Raw genomic sequence first — 6,000 nt, 5'->3', positions numbered from 1 at the left:
TGTCCACCTCTACTACGTCTACTTCTCCATCCTCCACACTGTTGATTTCCACCCCTTCCTCTATTCCTCTGTGCCTGGGTACATTGCCACTGTACGTGTCCCATACGGCCACACTTATAACATTTTATGCCAGCTGTAAATACCATTTTTCTGTCTTGTACCCCTGTTGCTATGTCTGTTTCCTCACATTGGATGGCCAGCTGAATGGCCGAATAAAAATCTTTCGGAGTCCCTTCACGCACTCTCTGCGCCATATGCGCCGGTAACCCCCACAAAAATACATCAAGTGCCCTTTACTCGACCTCCTCCAACATAACAGCATTCGCTTCATCGCTCTGACGTAACTCGTAGGTATACTCGTTAATTTCTTTTATTCTGTCCGCAAATTACTTTACCATCTCCACCTGCCTATTTGTCATTGTATTCAACCTCTCCCTGAAGTACCGAGCGCTATTCTGTTTCTTGTACCTCTGTAAAAGCCCCTATTTCATCTGCTTGAACTGTCCTGCCTTCCTTAAGGCCTGATAACACCTTACATATGTCTTCACCCATTAATCTAATCTTGGCTACATGCAACAACTGTTCATCGGACCATCCATACATCACAGCTGAAGTTTCCAAGTCCTACACAAACGCACGCACACCGTCATATGCCTTGCCAGAAAATGAAATAATCAAGCTTGTAGCGACTGGATAAAATTCCTGCTGTGGCACCCTAGGCAAAAACGATTGATCTGATGCGGTTTCCCGCTCTCTTCTAGATGTTAATTTCTCAACCACATATTGTCCACTGTGAATTGTGCTACCTTTTCCAACAAAATCCATACTGCTTCTCGTTCCGACATACCTTGCGTCCCTGACTGTGCCATTGTGTAGCTTTCGTTCACAGTTAGTCCCAAAACAAAACATTTAAGTACAAGGATTACCTGCCTTCCTACAGCTCCATATCATCATACTCAGTATCATGATACACCAATACAAAAGTAATCAAATTCCACGAAAAACAACATATTACTGCCCCAAACACACTAACTCATATTCTGACAAATAAAAGAAAATAATATGCCTACGCAAAACATCTAAAATGGCCTGCCAGGAGCCATACTCAAAACACAAAAAAAATCCAACATTCAAAAAGACAAATTGGTCAACACTGACCACATTTTGTGACTTTAATGCAGGCAGTGGGCTCAAACGTCGTACTGTACAGACGACGCTTGCTATTCTGACACCAAATGTAGAGGATATGTTGGATGAGGACGGAAAATGTCAGGATGCGCCATATTAAAACTCGCCCAAGTTTCCCAAGTGATTTATTACTTCCAGCTACATTGCCCCTGTTCCTCTCAGTCTGCGTCACCTGTCCCATAATGTTGAGGACGCCACTTTGCTGTCTGCTAAACGGCTTGGCATTGAAAGGCTGCCTTGGTTACTCGTGCAACACCCAGCTGTTTGTAGGCCTTGTACGGCCATGGAGTTGTGATGACGTCAGGATGTGCCTGCAGTCGATTCAGTGGTCTCCATCCCTGCCTCCTCAGCACCATCTGCTGGAAGCTGCAAAGCGGCCTGCGGTGTGCTTCCTCACTACCGTGGCTAAGATCATGGCGACAACAAGCGCTCACGATCCGGTGTCTGAATCCATGGCCCTCGCCTCAGGATGCCTCCGGCGTGTGTTGGGAGGCAAAAAGACTGCCCGCAGTAGCTAGCCGTGGCGTGGTCGGCCACTGGATGCCTGTGAACCCCACATTGGCCTCAAAAGGTCGAACAAGCGACCTACTGTCGACTGGCGCTCCATCTGCTGCTGCGTGTAGCTGGTGGTGTGACACGCCCCACCGTCCAGGAGAGCTGTCACACTTGAATGCCTTGTTAGTGAACCGGCGCATATTTATGAATGGCTGTGCGCCTCTGATTTGCTAATGCACTGCTCCAAGGCATGTACTCATAACACCTGGGTTGGGCCAGTGGGCCCCTTCTGCCTGTAGCTTGCGCTATGCAAACTGCTGTGTTTACTCTGTTCAGCAGGTCTATGGCCCTGTGGCCTCCATTCTTCTTCGCAACCGTTGGTAGCATAACTTACTGTCAATAGGCCCACACCTGGCTGTAACTTGTGCGCTCTGAAAAATGGTTTAAATGGCTCTGAGCACTATGGGACTCAACTGCTGAGGTCATTAGTCCCCTAGAACTTAGAACTAGTTAAACCTAACTAACCTAAGGACATCACAAACATCCATGCCCGAGGCAGGATTCGAACCTGCGACTGTAGCGGTCTTGCGGTCCTAGACTGCAGCGCCTTTAACCGCACGGCCACTTCGGCCGGCCTGTGCGCTCTGAAATATTGCACCAAAGCTAACCTTTTCCCATCTTAAGCAGTAGTGCCGCTACACTGCTAAAATCGATGAATTGGGTACCGTAATAGCCAAAATTTTGGGTGAGTCTAATTTATAAAATTACATCCGAAGCATTTACTTTGATGTGCCACGTTTAACGATAAAAATTATGATTGATCTGTGCATAGAGATTTCTTGGTTCACTTGCCACGTCAAATCTGCGTAAAATCTGAAGCCTTCGATGATATCCATCATCTTCGCGAGGGACTACAATTGGATGTCGTTAACAGGCAAGGTTCCCTCTCTTATAACTACTCTTATACCTACAGAACGGAGTCTGATTGGGTGGATTACGTCAGGATGGCGCGTACAGAGGTGGCGCGCTCTACGTCCAAAGATTTTGCTTGCAGTGTCTATGTAGTGTTGCTTGCAGCGCCATCCGTCACAGCAGAGAGTGGAATGCGTATAGCATTTCTCTGTTTTTATGTCAGTAGCGCCTTTCCATGCGTTACAAAGTGCATAGTCGGTGTCTCTAATGATGTTGTTTCCACAAAATCTCATTTCAACTACTTCTATGATCACAGAGTCCTAATAGTTCGAAGCGTGTGCAGTTACTTTCGTTTGTTCAAATAAAGTCTTGAGCTTATTTAACGGGCTGTGCTCTGTCACAGCTGATTTATAGAAATGTGTGTATTTAAGGTGACGTTGATGCTCGACGCAGCGATCGGCAACCGTCCATTTAGATTTGCCCACGTGACCGTTGCGACGATCGCAAGAAATGTTAAAATTTCCAGCATTCTCAGACAAAGATGATCTTTAACGGGTCGCAACACATTTTTCTTAGTGGTCGGAAGACTGGTCTAATTCCTTGCCTGTGTTGGTCTATACATATCTTGTTTGATATTGCACAGCAAAATGCAAAACACCGCAGTTTGTAGGTCCTGTTGGCTTGTTTGAACAATGTCGCGTCGTAGTTTTGTCAACAACGTTGATCTAGTGTCATGGAACGTATATTCGATCCTTCTTAAAAACGTCTTCAGCTGCTTCGTCTCGGAATCGAGGTGGTCCATGTCCGAAATAGTTCTGGCTCTGTGTACTAAGGTGTGCAGCATAGCTCTCATCTGAGCCGGATGATGAAAGCTACACACCTTTAAAATACACATCTGGATGCGTAGGCTTTCTGTACACAGAATGACCGAGTCATCCATCGGATTTCTTCAACCAACACATCTAAGAAAGGTAACTTTTCTTCCTTCTCAGTCTCCATTGTAAATCATACCTTCGGATCTATACCATTAAAACAATCAACGAACTGCTGCAGCATCTCACTGCCATGCAGCCAGATTAAAAATGTATCTTCAACAAGATGGCCAGAAGGGAGCACTCTTCAACGTTCTTTCTTCAAAATCTTTCATGAAAAATTGGGCTTTACACCTCGACAGTGGCGAACCTATGACAGTTCCGTCAGTCACTTCGTAATAATTTCCACAATACAAGAAGTGAGTGGTCGTCAAAGTGTGCCGAAATAATTTCAGAATTTCCGGGGAGAAATGAGTGGCGAACCGTTTTAATGTTATTCTACTGGTACTTTCAGAGACAGGTGGATCAGGTCGAGGCTAACAATGCCTTCATTTAGGTCTTTTCTCGTCTACTTTATTATATCAACAAATATTTATGAGTTTTTAATATGATGTCTACAACGACAGACTACAAGAGGCAATATTTTAGTCAGATACTTTGTCATCCTGTGTGTAGGAGAGCCGACAGCATTTATAATTGGTTTTAATGGGTTACCGTCTTTGTTTCTCTTAGGCAGGCCATATAACCTAGGTGCCCTCGGTGTTCTAGGCCTTGTGTTCTTAACAAGTTCGTCAGAGAAGTAAAAATTCTTAAGTAGCTCCCTGTCTCCCGGCCAAGTGCCGATGTTGGATCCAATCTGAGAATTCGGTATGTACTATCATCCAATAATAAACCCTGTTTCTCATGATTATGCGTAGCATTGAAGATAACCGTAGCATTCCCTTTGTCAGCTGGTTAGACAACTAACTCTTCATTCTTCTTCAACGAGTTCACTTCTTCAGCTCTGCTAATATTGGCTGTTGCTAAAATCCGGCTAGCAGCAAGCCTTTCCTCATCTACAGCTTCCTCAGGAAGATGCCGGACCGCTTTTTCTGCTCCACTGATAATCTGGGCGAGTGGTAGCTTTTGTGGAGCTGAAGCAAATTTCAGCCCTTTACTGAGCATGGAGATCGTGGCTTCGTCACGTTCTTTGCCGGAGAAGTTGTTGACGATGCGGTGAACACCGCTGGGCCCGGCAGTTCCTTGTTCACGGTTAAGGCGCTCAAATTTACCGGCCTGTTTCGTAGTTGTCTTCCTTAAATTAACTCGTTGTTGTGCAGTCCCATGGTGAGAGAACTGCAGACAGAAATTGATGACAACGGTATAAAGAGCGAGCATTAATATCAAATTTATACCTCGTGTGACGTGTTGACACTCGACTTTAACCTTTACGGTCGCACCCAGCAACCGAGTGTCAACTTTGTTTGCGGATACAATATCCTTTCCTTGACGATAACATGGATTATCTTGTGTGAAATTCTGTTCATTGCAGCAGTTCGGTACGACTTGCTCGTCACGACAGCATTGTAGAAAAGCCAGATTGCTTCACAGTTGAGACTGTTTGAGAAGCAGATTCTTCAGGCGTTTAACGGTGCGCGCTGTGTCCTTCCGGTAGAGGGAACTAATATGGCTATGAAGGTTTTCGCGGTGGAGCCATTACATAAAAATTTCTCGGCTCACTTGTCGCGTCGAATTCGAATAAAATTCCGAGCTTTGGATAATATCCCCCTCATCTTCGTGAGGGACTAAAACTGAGTGTCGTTAACTGACAGGGTTCCCTCTTTTATACCCACATAACGGCATCCGATTGGCTGTATTACGTCATGATTGAGCATACAGATGCGGCGCACTCTGCGTCCATAGATTTTGCTTGCAGCATATCCATAGTCTTATACCCTCGACGCAACTGTTGACTCTTGTACCATAGGAATCAAGGAAGAGGACGTTGTTTGCTGGCCCGTACCCTCTTTCTACAACACAATTGCATACATTTAGTAACAGGGCTCCTTATTTACATTAACAGGAAACTACTTATCTTTAACAGCTTCCATGTGTCCACGGTAGCCTCTCTGCTGGAGAAGTACAAGTCCCACTATGCGATGAATGACTGACACCAAACTGGAGCACGAGTTTGTGCGTCAGTGACTGAGTTAGTATCCGAGCGACTGCGCTAGTGGCTGAGACTGACACTGGGTTCCCTGGTCCGCGACGGCGATCTAAATACTTGCCGTCGAGATAGCGTTGGAGTCATGTTGCTTGCGAGTCTGTCTCTGGCCTCTCTCCTGATAGGCTCGCTGGATACAGCGCCTATTGTCGACCTTCTTGCTCCATCGTTGCCAAGCTGTGTGCTGGTGATAGCTTACGCCAGCACATATAGCGTCAGGCGATGAACTGCGAGAAGTTCCGGAATTAAACATCTGAAGACCGTGTTCAGTAGAAACAGGTATTCTGTCCGTGATGTAAGATTAACGCTTTTGAGAAGTCGAAGACGCGAAGCCATTGAAACAAGCCAACAGGATCAACACACATCGCGGCAGGACAGCCTGTTAAATAA

Source organism: Schistocerca americana, chromosome 2 (assembly GCF_021461395.2).
Source record: "Schistocerca americana isolate TAMUIC-IGC-003095 chromosome 2, iqSchAmer2.1, whole genome shotgun sequence".
Taxonomy (NCBI): domain Eukaryota; kingdom Metazoa; phylum Arthropoda; class Insecta; order Orthoptera; family Acrididae; genus Schistocerca; species Schistocerca americana.
Note: the sequence above shows the minus strand (reverse complement) of the source record.